The following is a 19067-nucleotide window of genomic DNA, read 5'->3' as shown; positions in this document are numbered from 1 at the left end:
TATTTTTAACATCTTTATTGGAGTATATTTGCTTTACAATGGTGTGTTAGTTTCTGCTTTATAACAAAGTGAATCAGTTATACATATATATATATGTATATATATATATATTTATATATATATATATATATCCCCATATCTCTTCCCTCTTACATCGCCCTCCCTCCCACATTCCCTATCCCACCCCTCTAGGTGGTCACAAAGCACCGAGCTGATCTCCCTGTGCTATGAGGCTGCTTCCCACTAGCTGTCCATTTTACATTTGGTAGTGTATATATGTCCATGCCACTCTCTCACTTTGTCCCAGCTTAACCTTCCCCCTCCCCATATCCTCAAGTCCATTCTCTAGTAGGTCTGCATCTTTATTCCCATCTTGCCCCTAGGTTCTTCATGACATTTTTCTTTTTTTTCTTAGATTCCATATATATGTGTTAGCATGCAGTATTTGTTTTTCTGACTTACTTCACTCTGTATGACAGACTCTAGGTCCATCCACCTCAGTACAAATAACTCAATTTTGTTTCTTTTTATGGCTGAGTAATACTCCATTGTATATATGTGCCTCATCTTCTTTGTCCATTCATCTATTGATGGACACGTAGGTTGCTTCCATGTCCTGGCTATTGTAAATAGAGCTGCAATTGTGTTACATGACTCTTTTTGAATTATGGTTTTCTCAGGGTATATGCCCAGTAGTGGGATTGCTGGGTCTTATAGTAGTTCTATTTTTGGTTTTTTAAAAAACCTCCATACTGTTCTCCATAGTGGCTGTATCAATTTACATTCCCACCAACAGTGCAAGAGGGTTCCCTTTTCTTCACACCCTCTCCAGCATTTATTGTGTCTATAAATGATTTATTGTTTCTATAAAAGATTTTTTGATGATGGTCATTCTGACTGGTATGAGATGATATCTCATTGTAGTTTTGATTTGCATTTCTCTAATGATTAATGATGTTGAGCATTCTTTCATGTGTTTGTTGGCAGTCTGTATATCTTCTTTGGAGAAATGTCTGTTTAGGTCTACTGCCCATTTTTGGATTAGGTTGTTTGTTTTTTTTGATATTGAGCTGCATGAGCTGCTTGTAAATTTTGGAGACTAATCCTTTGTCAGTTGCTTCATTTGCAAATATTTTCTCCCAATCTGAGGGTTGTCTTTTGGTCTTGTTTATGATTCCCTTTGCTGTGCAAAAGCTTTTAAGTTTTATTAGGTCCCATTTGTTTATTTTTGTTTTTATTTCCATTTCTTTAGGAGGTGGGTCAAAAAGCATCTTGCTGTGATTTCTGTCATGGAGAGTTCTGCCTATGTTTTCCTCTAAGAGTTTAATAGTGTCTGGCCTTACATTTATGTCTTTAATCCATTTTGAGTTTATTTTTGTGTATGGTGTTAGGGAGTGTTTTAATTTCATTCTTTTACATGTAGCTGTCCAGTTTTCCCAGCACCACTTATTGAAGAGGCTGTCTTTTCTCCACTGTATATTCTTGCCTCCTTTATCAAAGATAAGGTGACCATATGTGCGTGGGTTTATATCTGGGCTTTCCATCCTGTTCCATTGATCTATATTTCTGTTTTTGTGCCAGTACCATACTGTCTTGATTACTGTACCTTTGTAGTATAGTCTGAAGTCAGGTAGCTTGATTGCTCCAGCTCCATTTTGCTTTCTCAAGATTGTTTTATCTATTCAGGGTCTTTTGTGTTTCCATACAAATTGTGAGATTTTTTGTTCTAGTTCTGTGAAAAATGCCATTGATAATTTGATAGGGATTGAATCTGTAGATTGCTTCGTGTAGTATAGTCATTTTCACAATGTTGATTCTTCCAATCCAAGAACCTGGTATATGTCTCCATCTATTTGTATCATCTTTAATTTCTTTCTTCAGTGTCTTTTAATTTTCTGCATACAGGTCTTTTGTCTCCTTAGGTAGGTTTATTCCTAGATATTTTATTATTTTTGTTGCAATGGTAAATGGGAGTGTTTTCTTAATTTCACTTTCAGATTTTTGCATCATTAGTGTATAGGAATGCAAGAGATTTCTGTGCATTAATTTTGTATCCTACTACTTTACCAAATTCATTGATTAGCTCTAGTAGATTTCTGGTAGCATCTTTAGGATTCTACATTTTTAATTGATCTCATTTAATCTTTGTAACGTCCTTCTGAGGTAGGTTCTATTTTCATCTGTACCTTAAAAATGAGGAAGTTCTGGGCTTCCCTGGTGGTGCAGTGGTTGAGAGTCTGCCTGCCGGTGCAGGAGACACGGGTTCGTGCCCGGTCCGGGAAGATCCCACATGTCGCGGAGCGGCTAGGCCCGTGAGCCATGGCCGCTGAGCCTGCACGTCCGGAGCCTGTGCTCCGCAACGGGAGAGGCCACAACAGTGAGAGGCCCGCGTACCGAAAAAAAAAAAAAAAAAAAGAAAGAAAAATTAGCATAAATATATTTAATTAAATAAAAAACTATTTTCTTTGCACAGATATTATGTGTAGCAAATAAAAATCAATTCGGTAGATATTCCTATTTTTTAAATATGCTTAACTATAGTTTTTGTACACACTGGTGAGAATTCAAAATGGTACTACCACTTTGGAAGACAGTTTGGCAGTTTCTTACAAAATGTACTCTTACTATACGATACAGCAATTCTGCTTCTTGTTATTTACCCCAAGTTGTGTAGCTTACACAAAAACCTACATACATGTGTTGACAGCAGCTTTATTCATAATTGTCAAATCTTGGAAACAACTAAGATGTCCTTCAGTAGGTAAATGCATAAATAAACTGTAGAAAATCCATACAATGGAATATCATTCAAAGCTAAAAAGAAATGAACTGTCAAGACATAAAAGAAACTTAAATGCCTATTGCTAAGTGAAAGTAGCTAATCTGAAAAGACTTCATACTGTATGACTTGAACTATATGACATCCCAGAAAAGGCAAAACTAGGGAGAAAAAGTTCAGTGATTGTGGGGGACGGGCAAGTAAAGGGAAGAGATGAGTAGGTGGACCACAGAGGCTTTTTAGGTCAGTGAAAATACTGTTTGATAATGATGGATATATGTTATTATACTTCTGTCCAAACCCACAGAATGTGCAACACCAAGAGTGAAACATAATGTAAACTATGAACTTGGATGATTATGATGTGTCAGTGTAGGTTCATCTTTGGTTCAAAAGAAAAAAATGACCATTCTTGTAAAAAATGATGATGGGTGAGGCTATGCATGTGTGAGGACAGGGAGTATATGAGAAGTCTGTGTACCTTTCTCTCAATTTTAAACCTTAAAAACTCTCTATTCTTGGAAATACACATGTTAAGCAAGTTTTGAAATGGTACTAAGTAGGATTTGTATGTCATACTTTTGTATCATTTTGACTTTTTTCAGCTAAATGAGCTAGGTGACAAAGCTTGAGAGATACTTGCAGATAAGAAAATCAGCAATAAAAACAATTACAACAGCAATTGACATGCTTTCGAATCCTGAATGAGGAAGAAAGGAAAGCTAGAATATAGCTAATAGATTGGTAGGAAACAGGTTGGTGAAAAAAAAGGATGTCTCTGAGTTTAAAAAGTAGATATATTGAATAGGAGAGACTGAGAACTAGAAAAGCATGAGATCAGATAATGGAATTTTGTAGTATAAATATTAATTGGCTATTTCTGGATTATGACAAAGTTTTAGGTTGTTGCCAAGAGGTATATGAGGATGTATGTGACATGAAGCTTAGAGCCATTGATGTTGAGGAAGAGAAACAATTATAAAACATGTGGATTAAATATCAATTAATGAAGACACTTATCTCCTAAGATAATGGTGGTACTTAAAGACATCCATAAGGCCAGTGACTTAATCTTCAGTGAGTAAGAGTGATGACAAAGAGTGAAAGACAGTATTATGACCAGATGATCTGAATTCAAGTTTCTCTCAAGAATGAAAGATTAATAGTTTGAAATAGTAACTATCATAAGAACAACATCTGCATTCCTGTTGTTGATAGCCTCATCCCTGCCATCAATGTGTGATTGCTAGAAGCTCATCAACATGAAGTTGAATGGACCACAGGAGAGGGCACTGATTTCGCAGAGACTAGGGTTTGTATAAGAAAAGGAAAGAATGGACAGAAAGAATATCCATTGTAGTTGATTTATAGTGAAACCAGCTAACAGATCAAAAAAGCATAAATCTGGCAGAGAGGACAGAAGTGGGAGCATAAGTTAGAGGAATAATAGGTATTATTTCAAAAAGAATTGATTGTTAAACTGATTTAGCATCTCAAGGTAGTGAAAGGTGACAGAGATAAGAAGTGTTGGAGTTAGCTGATATATAGGTATCTATTGGAACTTTGTGCAAAAGTCCATCCAAGATAATTACAACACAACCTGAAGCATTTGGTGCTGTTTGAGAGTAATGTTTTATGTTTGTTAAACAGTTGCTCACACTTCTACATAAAAGTTTTGCTGGAAAAATAGATGGTAAATCTCCTATTAGCTTTTCTTCCAAGGAGAAAGATGTTTATTTAAAAGAGAAAAAGTGATCAGACAACAATGATGAATTCTTTTAATATATATATATATATATAATATTTATATTATATATATATATAATTTGTAAGATATCCTTTAAAAAACTAAATTATTTTTCAGGAAGAAGCATATTTTTCTTATTTTCATACTGCTATATCTGTTTTAAAACACTGATTTCTCTACTATTCCTGTAAATCACCCAGAAGCAGCTTATATTTGTGTGACTCTAAGCCACATATATTTCTCATTATTGAATAGTACCCTTTTCTGACTTTTTCTGATAAGGCTAAATTGAACTGATGTGAGAGAAACATACTTCTTACTGAAAATATTCATTTTTCATAGGCAGCATTCCAGTATCATGCACCAAACAAATGTAGAAACAAATTCTGAATTCTACACAGGCAGTTTTGGGAAAAACAATCACAGTTTCACAGTATTGTTCATAAGCAGAAATATTAACGGTTGTAAAGGATGGATATTGTTCTTCTTTCTCCAATGCTGTTTGATTAGTTCTCACAGTCATCCTTTTATTAGACCACAGAAGGTTAGATTGGGACAGGCATGCACTTTTCTGTCAGGCAGTCTTGACTCTTCAGGACTCTGTGGTTGATTGGCATTTACTGGTGATATAGGGCTGCCTGACCACAGAGCCTGGACTACTAATTATTGAACTGTACTGCCCCTCATAGTACCAAGTCATATGGCTGGAATGAGGAATAAATAAAATATTTATCTCTCTTATCTTCTCCCTTCATTTTACTGTATAGGACAATAACGTTATTTTTCCAGAATTTTATAACTATCAGGTGGTAGAACCAAGATTAAAAAACAAACAAAAACAAAAGCCATGCCACCACTTCACACTCAGTGCACTTTCCAATGTAATGTAGTTTTCTCATCTTTGAGAACATGTTTAAAGTGAAATTGTTTTACTTAAGAAAATAAAATGAAACTTGGTGAGGGCTATAATCATTCAGTTTTTAGTCCTGGAAAAGTTTAGTCGTGGAAGAAATTAGCAATCATGAGAATGGTATTGTGCCTACTCTACAGTTTCATAGTAATTATATGTATATTGGGAATATTGGTTAATTTCTCTTTCTCTCCCTTATAATTTCATATATTCAAAAATAATATCCAAGAATTAGAGAGCTGTTCTTTTCATTGTTAAGATTTAAAGATCATCTGTTGAAATGATTACTATTAATTTATTCATACTCTAATTTACTTTAAACAAAAAATACGAAGTATTTTTATTTTTAATAAAGGTTGGATACATTTATGATTTGATATACATAGAGTGAAATGATTACTAGTCAAGCTAATTAACATATCAGATCCTCACAAGGTTACCATTTTGTGCATGTGATGAGAGCACAAGAAATCTACTGTCAGCAAATTTCTGACAGCAGAAATTAAAACACTGTAAAGCAATTATACTCCAATAAAGATGTTAAAAAAAAAAAACACTATAGTCATCATACTGTACATTAGATCTCTAGACTTCTTCATCCTGCATCACTGCAACTTTATGCCCTTTGACCAACATCTCCCCATTTTCTCCACCTCCCCTCCCCAGTTTTACTCTCTGCTTGTAGATCTTCAAGGAGATTTTGCCTTTGGCAACAACATGAATGAACCTAGAGGACATTAGGCTGAGTGAAAATAAGCCAGACACAAAAACAAGTGACATCATGCACTTCTTTTTCTAGGTTGAATCTACAAAATTGTGTTTTTTTAATCCAAAACTAAATTGAGTGCTAGAATGAGCTAGACACTGATTTCAAAAATATATAGTAAAAAAAATGCCCATTACAAATACAGTTTTTCTGTCTTTGTATGGGTGTTTAGGATCTAAATTTTTATTTTCCTGCTCCTTAGAATAATAGGAAATTGACGTATTGCCAAGGCTATCTCATGGAAAAATGCCTCTTCCCTTAAATTCCTATAGCCAGTATCCATTGGCCTCTTACCTATAGTTTCTCTAGATTCCAACTTGTCTTTCCTCTACTATAAGAATAACCTGAATTTATGTTGTAATAAATATCTTTTAATAAGGAATTAAGACTCTAGTGGAGATTCCTGCACCAGAATACAATGAACTACTTTAATATCTTGAATTCTAAAGAAATCCTGATTGAGTATAATCAGAGAAATTTAAAGTTCTATTATCATGTGGTGACAATCTTCTGAGTGCCCACTAGGTTCCAGGCATATGTTCCTGAAGATGAGCTATTTATGTTTTTAAGAGTTAATTATCTGAATGGTTCTGCATTGGTTTATCCCCAATTAGATGCAGCCTTTCCTCTCCATAGGGAGGATACAAATACCACGCAGTTTTATTTAGCTTAGAGATAACAAAGAACAAAGAATATGTCTTTTTAAATCTTGAATCAATGGGTTCATTTTCAACTGTATGATTGTCAAATTTGTGTCTTCTAAAGAAATGTATGCTATAAAGCTATATGATTTTTCACATATAATTTGTGAAATGCTGCTTGCATATGCCCACCCTAACTAATTTCATGAAGTTGATCTGAAAACTTCATTTGCCTTGACACTATTTTAAGATTCATTAATAATGAGCTCTCATGAATATATGGAGATGGTATGTCAGAGCCTGTAGCATCTCTGTACTGTTTGTGGATAGGCAATGAATATCTATTAATTTGTTCTTAGTCTCCAACCTGGTCTCTTAGCATTGAACATTAACTAGTTATTTATTTTGACATTGAAAATAGAAATATCACTTTTATTGACAAAATAGGGCCACAAAGGGCAGCTCCACAGAACACAAATAAGACAACCCTAAGACAAGAGTGTAAAACTGTAGCAGACAGGTTAATACTCTTCACCTTCATCCTCTCCCACCTCCTCTCCAACCTCCTTGTAAACCTTCTCAAGGGCAGCCATGTCCTCACAGGCTTCAAAACACTTTCCTTACTCCATACCCTCACCCACGTAACACTGAACAAAGGCACGCTTGTCATACATTAGGTTAAACTTGTGGTTCAGGCAAGCCCAGGCCTCAGCGATGGCTGTGGCGCTGCTCAGCATGCACAGAGCAAGCTGTACTTTGGCCAGGTTTCCACCAGGTACCACAGTGGGAGGCTGGTAATTATTGCCAACTTTGAAGCCTGTCTAGTCCACAAACTGGATGGTATGCTTGGTCTTGATGGTAGCAATGACAGCATTGACATCTTTGGGAACCACATCACCATGGTACAACAGGCAGTAAGCCATGCATTTACCATGGTGAGGGTTGTATTTCATCATCTGGTTGGCTGTTTCAAAGCAAGCATTGGTGATCTCTGCTACAGTAAGCTGTTCATGGTAGGCTTTCTCAGCAGAGATGACAGGGGCATATGTAGATAGAGGGAAGTGGATGTGGGGATAAGGGCACCAAGCTTGTCTGGAATTCTGTCAGATCAATATTTGGGCTCCATCCAATCTCAGGGAAGCAGTGATGGAGGACACTACTTGGCTCATGAGGTGATTAAGATTAGTGTAGGTTGGGTGCTCAATATCGAGGTTTCTACAACAGAGGTAATGGATGGCCTCATTGTCTACCATGAAGGCACAATGAGTGCTCCAGCGTGGTGTGTGTGGTGAGGATGGAGTTGTAGGGCTCAATTACAGCTGAGGAAACCTGGGGTGCTGGGCAAATGGAGAACTCCAGCTTGGACTTCTTGCCATAATCAACAGAGAGACGTTCCATCAGCAGGGAGGTAAACCTAGAACCAGTTCCCCCAACAAAGCTGTGGAAAACCAAGAAACCCTGAAGACCTGTATACTATTTCCAAATCCGGTCCAAGACAAAGTCAATGATCTCCTTGCCAATGGGGTAGTGACTGCGGGCATAGTTATTGGCAGCATCTTCCTTGCCTGTGAGGAACTGCTCAGGGTGGAAGAGCTGGCAGTAGGTGCTAGTGCAAAATGCATCAATGACCGTGGGTTCCAGGTCTACAAACACTGTTGTGGGCACATGCCTGCCAGTGCCTGTCTCGCTGAAGAAGGTGTTGAAGGAGTCATCCCTTCCCCCAATAGTCTTGTCACCTGACATCTGGCCATTGGGCTGGATGTCGTGTTCCAGTCAGTAGAACTCTCAGAAGGCATTGCTGATGGGGACACCGGCCTGGCCAACATGAATGGAAATGCACTCACACATGGCTGAGACTTGTAGGGTTCTGTGGCACTGGAGGAGGTGAGGGGACAGCCACAAAGATCTCCCACTAACAGATTACCAAGGAGTCCGGGGAAGAAGTAGTCAAACATTAACTATTTAAAAAGCAGTTCATTAGATATATTATTTTTGATTTTAGAAGTATACATGTGCATTCATATACATATTATATATAAGAAGATAATATGCAACAAAATAGCAATAATACTTTTCACTGCATAAGAAAATTAGAAAAAAATTATTATCCTTATTTCTGTATTTTTAAAATGTTTTCACTCAAGTTTACAAGAAACAATACTAATACAGTTATAGCAACAATATAATTTGTTTTTACCAGTGATTTTTAACTGATCGGTACTCATAAATGCATTTAGAGAGCTAGTATTATGACTGTTTTGTATAAAAGAATCCACCCTCATCTTGATTGCCTTACATGAATAAGTGATAAGATTGAATCCATATATTACAACCATAAATCTTGTACATTCCCCACTATGATTTTAAAAGAAAAAACAAAGTGCTGACCTTTTTAGGACTGAGAATAAATACCTAACAGCAGGGAATGAAGAGAAGCTCAACCATTAGAGAAAGATAATTGGGCAAATTGAGACTCAACGTATACCTTCCAACACAGCTAGGATCTGGGTAGTTGGGCATTCAGAAGGGTAGGATTTCTGGGTAAGGGATAGAGCACCAGGAAATCAAAGCTATGGACAAAAAATGATCATGGGATTGATGGAGATGTAGGAAAATTTAGAGAATAAAATTTTATTAAATAAGTGCCTAAATCATATTCATGTATGCTTTTAATACAATTTTGGTGAATAAACAAAAAATTAAAACGTGAAGAGAATATATCTAGATAGGAGGCATCTGTTTCCTCAACTATACATTTGTTGCCTAATTTATGATGAAAATAGATAAATTTTATTGTGTACTTTGTATATGCTTGTCAGTATGCTAAGAACTTTAGACACACTTTTATTTAAATACCTGAACAATTCACTTAAGTAGATATTATTGTCTCCATTTTTAAATGACAAAACCAAAACTCAGAAGATTAAGTAACGTGGCCAAAGTAAGTCATTTAGGTAGTGGCAGAGCCAGAATTTGACACTGCATTGCCTGCATTCCAAGTTGAAGGGATTATTTCTTTTAGTATTAGGACCCTAACATTCAAGAAATTTGAACTCCAGTGACTTCATGGTTACCAAGTCTCACTATTCAGTTATGTGTGCTTTAGAAATACTTATTCTTATCCTGTATATATAATCTTTGCAAATGTCATCTGTGTATTATGCTAATAAAGCAAGTTGCATAAAAACATGGTATGACTTTGCAATTCAATCCTGACAAAAACTTTAATTAGAAAGTCATAGAAAAAGATCCTCTTACAAATTATCCAAAATTTGCTCCCTCACAACCATCTGCTATTCATACTTCTGTTACATGGAAGTCAGATATCTCGGTTTGTGAAAATTTAGTTAGTGCTATGGTAGTGCCAGTACCTACCATAGCAGTAAGTATGGTAGAACCAGGATTTATTTTTTTAATGTGCCATGTACCTTAGTCATAGCTATAGCTATGGTTATCTAATACCTTCAGCTAATAGCAAAAGGGTCTGCAAAAGAGATTTTGTATTTTCTGTTCTTTTTTCAACATCTATAGCCTTCTGACATCATCTGACTGGAAACAGCTTTTATGTTATAGTATGTATAGTATGAAATAAAAGCGGCCTGAAATTAAAATACACATATATTTTTGAGCATTGCAATTTCACATTTATGAATATTGTTACTACAATTACAAAAGTTGCTCATCTTTACATTTGAAAATAATTCTTAATAACAACAACAAAAAAAATAGTGCCTAGCTGTCTGGTAATTTTCTTCTCCAATGATCAGCCCAGCTGGCAATTTAAAATTTTTAGTTATAGAGAATTTTATAAATTAAAGAAGCCCTCACCACTCCCTATTGATCCAACTTCTTTATACTAAACAAGGCAAGTGATAATGTACAATTTCTTATTTGACAAGACACTACTAAAGAAAAAAAAGAGTAATGTATTTCAGTACATTAAGAAGTAGAACACATATTATCAGTTTCAATACTTTTCTCAATTTATTTGACAAATGTTTATTGGATAACTACTGTGCATAAAGAACTGTGCTGGGCACAAACAATACAGCAGTGAACCTGAATATCTACCCTGATAAATAAAAATATCTACCCTGATAAAACATACTTTTGAGGGAAAGACAGGGAAAAAGATAAAATAGAGAAGAGTCAAGTAGAAATAAGTGCTAAGGAGAAAAAAATGGAGTGGAGGGGGGAGGGAAACAGAGGGAGAGATGCATATGAGGTTACTAGTTTAGGAACAGTGGTAAGGAAAGGCACTATTTATAAAGTGACGTTTGAGCACAGATCTGAATGAGGTGAGAAAATAAGCCAAGGAGCTCTGGGGGAAGATTCCAGACAAAACCCAGCAAAGATGCCACTGTGGCTGCCAAGAAGAAAGTAAGGGATTTGTGGGGGATGATGTCAGATACATGAGGGTGGGGAGAGGAGGTAAGGGCTGGAAGCATAGGGACTTTGTTTTTTTAATCTGTATGATATAGCAACATACTAGGAGATTCCAAATAAGTAACTAGCATGGTATAACATTTTAAAAGAAACTGCTGGCTTCTGTGTGATGAATTGACTGTAGAGGACAGATAAAAGGCAATAGTGGTAAATCAGTTCTGAGCCAACTGCAAACTACCAGGCAACAAATAAAAGCTACCTTAGAATATAACTTGATTATTACAGGTGTTAATCCTTACAACTGAAAACAAGAAGTAGACAGACTCATATATTTTCATGGTAGAACCAAAAGGCTTTTCTAGCAGATTGGATGTGGTGAGAGAAACAAAAAAGAGAAATCAAGAGTGCCTCCAAAGATGATGAAGATACTTATCGAGAAAAATAAGACTTCAGGGAATTAGTATTTGATTCTGGAAATGAAAGTTTGAGCTGCCTATGAGGTATGCAAGTGCAGATGTTGAGGAAGCAATTGAATCTGAATTCAGAAATTCAGAAATCTGAATTTTAGTAGCATGTCTGTGCTGGAGATGCAAATTTGGGGATTATCATTGTATAAATAGAATGTAACATAATAAGATTAGATGAAATCATCAAAGGACTGAGTGAAAATTGGGGTCAGGAAAAAAAGAAAACAGAAGAGTTAGCAAAGGTAATAAGGAGAAAAACTTAGGAGAATATGTTTTCCTTGAAGCCCAATGAAGAAAATGTTTCAGGAAAGAAGTGATCCAATACTCTTGGCTGTGTGAAGATGAAAACTGAAAACTGCTCATTTAGCAATGGGGAGGTTGTTGATGATTTTGACCAGAGCTATTTTACTAGAGTTCTAGGGGAGAAAGTCTAATTGCAGTGGGTTCAAAAAACAATAAATGAGCAGGGTAGGAGATAGCATGTATAAACACTCATGTTATAGAGTGATGTTAGATGGAGAGGAATTTGAATACAGAGAGGGAATTTTTGTTTGTTTGTAGGATATGTGTGTGTTTGTTGATGGGATTAATCCAATAGACAAGGGAAAAATAATCACACATCAAAGAGAAATGAGAATTGCTAGAATAGTATTCTAGGGACAATATTAGGGATCTAGTGCAAGAGAGGAGCTCTTTCTAGAAGGAGGCCTTTCTAGAAGAACGTATTTTTTTTTATTCATAGTATTAGAAGGAAGAGTAGAAAAATTAAGTCCAGGTACAGCTACGCTGGTACATTTGGTGATGGTGGGGGCTTGTATAAATTCTCTCTTGATTGGTTGTATTTTCTCAGGGAAAGAGAAAGATTTCCTGAGCACCATAATGAGAGGAAACATCAGGGGTTTTAAAAGTGAGGAGAAGGTATAAAAGAATCTTCTCGGAGAATGAAGGGTTAAAAATATTTAGTCTAATTATTGGGTAAGATTTGGGGCCAACTGAGATCATTAATTATAATTTTAATATGAAACTATTAACCTGACCTGTGTAATTTTTACATACTTGAAGAGTAAAAGTGAAAGAAATTTAACAGAAATGAGTCATAGCTTCATGTTACGACAGTTGAGTGTCAGCTAAAATACCTCACTCACCAAGAAGTTCTAAATGTACAGCCAAATCTCACATCCATTCTAGGTATCTCAAAACAATCGCTTTTTGAATTTTTATATGCAAGATATGAGTGCCTGTGTGGTAAACTCCAGTTTGGAATTATTTTATGTGTTCTAGATAATGGAATCTAGATAATAGAATTTTGATATTTGCCTCCATAATATTTTAAGAGTAGAACTTCAATAGATGCATATTTATTTATAATGTGATCTATGTATTATACATATTCATATATATTAACATATAAATGTGCTAATTATGTGTACTATAAAAATATGAATTTAAAAGGTGAGATATAGTTAAATTATTTTACAATTATTTTATTTATCAATAACACTGAATATTTTCACTAAAAGGTACCATTAATAATGTATTAATGATGAATGTGGTTGCTTCATTATTTTTAAAAATTTTCAATGAACATACAATCATTACGAGGAAATATTTTACAGCACAGGGAATATAGCCAATGTTTTATAATAACTTTAAATAGAGTATGAACTGTAAAAAAATATTGTATCACTCACTATGTTGTATACCTGAAATTAATAGAATATTGTAAATCAACTATACTTCAATTAAAAAAAAACATGCAGGCTTCCCTGGTGGCGCAGTGGTTGAGAGTCCGCCTGCCGATTCAGGGGACACGGGTTCGTGCCCCGGTCCGAGAAGATCCCAAATGCCACGCCGCAGAGCGGCTGGGCCCATGAGCCATGGCTGCTGAGCCTGCGGGTCCGGAGCCTGTGCTCCGCAACGGGAGAGGCCACAACAGTGAGAGGCCCGCGCACCGCAAAAAAAAAAAAAAAAAAAAAAAAAAAACATGCAAAAAAGCAATTCAGAATTCTAAACAAACTTTGTTTTCTTCTATATTTGATGATACTGGTTATCATAGCTGAAAAAGACACCTCACAACATTACGTATTTCTGATGGAAGAATTACAAACCAATTCTTTTTGATTATATAAACATATTTTTAATATTAAAATATTTAACTTGTAAATATTATAAAAGTTTTTTTTAGTTGTGTGAACATAACATAAAATTGACCACAGTGACCAGTTTTAAATGTGTGAAGTACATTCATATTGTTGTGCAACAAATCTACAGAAATTTTTTCATCTTGCAAAACTGAAACTATAACTGAAAACTGAAACTGAAACTGAAAACTGAAACTGAAACTGAAAACTATATACCCATTAAGCAACTTCCAATTTCCCCTTCCCCAAGCCCTTGGCAACCACCATTTTATTTTGTATCTCTGTGATTTGACTGATCTAGGTACCTCATGTAACTGTTTTTCTTTTTGCAACCAGTTTATTTCACTTAGCATATGTCCTCAAGATTTATCCATGTTATAGCATGTGTCACAGTTCTCATCTTCTTAAGGCTGAATAATATTCCATTTCATGTATATACCATGCTTTGTTTACCCATCCATCCATTGACAGACAGTTGGTTTGCTTCCAATCTTTTGGCTATTGTGAATACTGCTACTACGACCATGGGTATACAAATATCTTTTTGAGACCCTGCTTTCAATCCTTTTGGGTATATATCCAAAAGCAGAACTGCTGGATCATATGGTAATTCTATTTTTAATTTTTTTAATAACTGCCATACTGCTTTCCATAGCAGCTAGACAATTTTACATTCCGACCAACAGTGCTCAAAGATGCCTAATTCTCCCCATTCTTGTTAACACTTATTTTTTTTTAATGATAGTCATTCTAATTGTTGTAAGGTGGCATCTCACTTTGCTTTTTATTTCCTTAATGATTAGAGATGTTAGCATCTTTTCATGTGCTTGCTGCTCATTTGCATATCTCCTTTGGAAAAATGTTTATTCAATCCTTTTGCTCATTATTTTAATCAGTTTTTTGTTGTTGTTGAGTACTTTCTAACTTCCCTAAGTCCATCCATTATTTTTTCACACTACATTTTACCTTGAACAACATGGATTTGAACTGCACCAGTCCACCTATACACAGATTTTTTTCACTTTGTATGTACTGTGATACTCCATGATCTGAGGTTGGTAGAATCTGTGGGTACAGAATCATAGATATGGAAGGCAGGCTGTGAAGTTATATGTAAATTTTCTACTGCACAGAAGCTTGGTGCCCCAACTTCTGCATTGTTCAAGTGTCAACTAGATTTAGATTCTGTTGCATTTTAATATTTTTATCAAGTGCATTCAAAACCCAATGACACTCTTAATTTGAAAGATTTTTAAACAGGTTAGAAATCTCTTTTTAAGTGTTTTACATGGACAAAAAAAGTTTTTACAGATGATACCATTTCTGGAAGAAAATTATATAATTATAGAAACATTTCCAAATACTACTTGTTTTCAAAAATATTGTCTCCATGACAATTGTTTCTTTCAAAAAAAGGCTTATTTAAAACCTTATCTTCACTTCAAAGGAATAGATAGTAACTTTTTTGTAATTAGCAGCTAAGCAGTATCTAGTAATAGTACTTATTAAAATCAGCAAATTTCCAACACATATTTTGTAAAAGAAAATCTCCACTTTAAATTTGACAACTTTAAGAACTGCACTAAGAACTACCCAGTGAACTTCTATGTGTTATGAATGCTATTCACAATAAAAATATTTCAATAATTTCAAGATATACTTATTGTTAAAGGTTTTTTTTTCAGTAGACTTATGATGCAGTGAAGGATGACGGAGAGAGTACATTTTATATGTAGTACCATATATATATATATATATATATATATGAACTTACCACTGTTTTTTTTCCTGCTCTTTGGTACCCAGTCAAAGGTATTGCCTTCTCAATGGTTACAAAGTTAGACTTGTACAATTTTTATTAGAAAAAATTTATTACTGAGAATATTTTTGATACATGATTATTTTGGTATTTCACACACATACACACACACAAAGTGGCATTCTACTTCTTTATAGAAGTAGAATCTAGCAAATGCCATAAGTTGACACATGTTTAAAACATCTGTACTTTTATCCAACTGTAAGTATTTGACATTGCAAAGATAACAATTGATTTCTCAGTGATATTTGGATTATTTTCTTTACGCCATTAAGTTAGGAATTGATAGCATAATTTGGTTGAGTATTTAACAGCACAGATATTTGTCACTACACTGGTTGGCGTTTTTCTACTAGGTTAAAAGAAAACTACCAAAAATGCCACCCAAAAATCCTGAGTAAAACATATTTTTTTAAGAATTGTGTAGTGGGCTTCCCTGGTGGTGCGGTGGTTGAGAGTCCGCTGGCCGATGGGGACACGGGTTCGTGCCCCAGTCCGGGAAGATCCCACATGCCGCAGAGCGGCTGGGGCCGTAAGCCATGGCCACAGAGCCTGCGCGTCCAGAGCCTGTGTTCCGCAATGGGAGAGACCACAGCAGTGAGAGGCCTGCAAAAAAAAATTGTGTAGTTACAGCATTCTATATCATTAAAATATTAATACCATGTATTCAATTTGATAGACTCTCTACTTGGATTGTTTTTTTAATAATATAGATTAGTTTAGTTGACTTTGACAGGTTTGCCCACCTCTTAGATAATATTAAAAACCTAATGTAGTTTGATCAATTTTGACAAGTTTGTCCATTTATTTCATCACTACTTTGCAAAACTTAAGAAATTAGAAACAGTTTTTCACAGTTGAATTTTATTTCTGTACTAATATGTTTGATTTTTCTAAGTAAATAAAAATTAGTTATATTAGAATATAAGTTTGCTTTTTAGGATTTAAAGGGACTAGTTTTGTCTAAAGCAATTGTTGAATATATTTAAAATAGAGGATGGATTTGTTTTTTCTTAGAACTCTTCCTTATTCAGATTGGAATAAAATAAATTGTGTGGTTGATGCTTGTCTGTGGAAATAGTCTCCCTTTTATCACATTATAATATTTGGGGAAAATTTACTACTGATAGTAAACTTGATGAGTATTTAAAGCCAAGAGAGTCTAGTCATTGCACAGATTTCCTAGCATAGAAAACCATTCCAAAATGCCATGAAAAAGGTCAATTCTGGGTACAATAATTTAAAAATAAACTTTTATCATGAAATATTTTTCGATTCACAAAAATTGTAAAAATGGCACAAGTAGTCCCCATATTCCTGCACTATTTCCCCAAACGTTATCATCTTATATAACTATGGTAAACTTGTCCTAGCTCAGCAACTAACATTAGTGTATTACCATTAACTAGAATCTAGATTTCATCGAGGCTTCAGTAGTTTTGTCACTAAGGTGGTTTGTATTCCAGGATTCAATCCAGCACACCACAAAATTGCATTTCATCATCACGTCTCTGTACTCTTCTCCAGTCTGTGACAATTTCTTTTTGAGTTTTACAGCTTCCTTTAAAACATACTTAAAAGTAAATTATCTAGAATTCTCTAGTGTGGCGGTGTCTCTTACTTGTTAGTTAATTACTTTGTTTTACAAAGCAATTGAGCCTTGTCAAACAAACTTATTTCTTTGCACAATGCAGAAGTAAAACTGGAATTCAAAAAGCATGCACAAATGTATAACCTCAAACCTGATGTTCAGAACCACTGATGAGAAGAGTCATAATTATCAGACTCAAAAACATGCAAAAAAAAAAAAAAGAGTCTGAATCAGGAACATAAATCAATGAATCCATTTTGCTAGGAAAAAAAAATGACAAATGGGAAGTGATATGTCCTAGGAGAGATAACTTTCAATAAGGGCTTCATTTTCCTCCTCAGGAAATAAACCTAGAAATGCCAAAATAATCTTGCTTCAGAAAGGATAAAGCCCTACAGATTTTTACAAGGAACGGTTGTTTAGAAAATAGACCTCAGATAAATAAATAAATACAGATAAATAAACTGTACTTATCCTTTCCTGTGAATTTCTTGTTTTGAAAGAAGCAAACAATGTCAATAAATCTAATTTATAAATTTTATTTTGAAGTGATATTTGAAGCCAAGTTGCAGAAGTGTGGAACTGGAAAGAATTTTAAGTACCACTGAATTTAATTTGTTTAAATTCAGGAAACTGAAGCCCCAGAAGCCTTAGTGACATTACCAGGACCACAAAAGTGCTTAGCGAGGACACAACAAATATCCAGTTTTCCTTATTCATGACAAAAGAAGTAGTGTTGTTTTCCTGTTTACTTAATGGAATAGTCTGGCAGGATTTGAGAATATAGGGCTAGTGACAGAAATTGCCCAAGTTGTTAGGAATAATATTACAGGATGTGTGGAGACTAACGAACTAGCTGAATACAGAAAGAAATTACATCCACAGAGATGGGTAGCAATTTTTGAGAGTGGAGCAATAGATGAAAAAATAAGGCTTAGCTTGGGTGAAGCAAATTGTAAGATATGAATATTCAGTATACATTTTTTTCTTCAGAATTTGAGATTGTTGTAAAAGTGACTTAGGCAGTTATGAAACAATTTTTGATTGAACTGTGAGAAATATGGTTTGTAGATTTACATGATAGTGGTATGCTATTGAGGAGATTTTATTCTATTCATTTAAGTCAGTCTTAGTTAATAGGTTGATGCTGAGATCATGGGAACCCTTGAGAAAGTCAAAGAAAGAATGAGAGAATAAATATTTCATGAGGGACATTGTGGAGTTGTGATGTGTTCTCAGAATATGAAGCAGAAGATCTCTCTGAGGCTAATTCTGTCACTGTTGCCACCAAATGCCTGGATCGGAAAGATGGAAATAAAACAAAAAGCTTCCAATTATTTTGAATTCATTTTAATGAAGAAGAGAGGCTAGGGAGAAAATATACATGCAACAAGATACTCCAATTGATTCATGTTCAAGAGAAGGTAAAGAAAATTGAGGCGTTTGAATTCAGAACTTTCTATAAGTAAGCTGGCATCCCAAATCAGTCCAGAGAGATGTTAAACTTTACACATACTCTATCCAATTATAAGGGCACTTCAGGCTAAGGACAAAACTCCCAGGAAGATACCAAAAAATACTTGTCCATGCAAATCAGTAGTTTTTTGGAAGGGAAGAAAACATGGTATGGTTCAGAAATAACATTCTTTATTGCTTACCTTGAAAACATGAATATTCTGTTGGTATTTTTATAAGAATAACTCTAAGAAATTAAACATTGTCACATATTTGCTTCATAATTTCTCAGGAAAAAGATATTTACAAATGTTGCAGCTGGTCTTGGAGGACTTCTTCAATCTACTTTTTCCTCTTCACCAAGG

The 19067-nt window shown here is 34.9% G+C and overlaps 1 long non-coding RNA gene and 1 pseudogene across 4 annotated transcripts in view; one reads left to right on the top strand and one right to left on the bottom strand.

Moving 5' to 3' along the window:
- The window catches only part of LOC132597348 (uncharacterized), a 198640-nt gene that overhangs the window by 54514 nt on the left and 125059 nt on the right, over nt 1–19067 (top strand). The window lies entirely within an intron of this gene.
- Nucleotides 7365–8691, bottom strand: LOC115865908 (tubulin alpha-1C chain pseudogene; annotated as a pseudogene).

Source organism: Globicephala melas, chromosome 5, assembly GCF_963455315.2.
Source record: "Globicephala melas chromosome 5, mGloMel1.2, whole genome shotgun sequence".
NCBI lineage: Eukaryota > Metazoa > Chordata > Mammalia > Artiodactyla > Delphinidae > Globicephala > Globicephala melas.
Note: the sequence above shows the minus strand (reverse complement) of the source record. Positions and strands in the feature narration are given on the sequence as shown.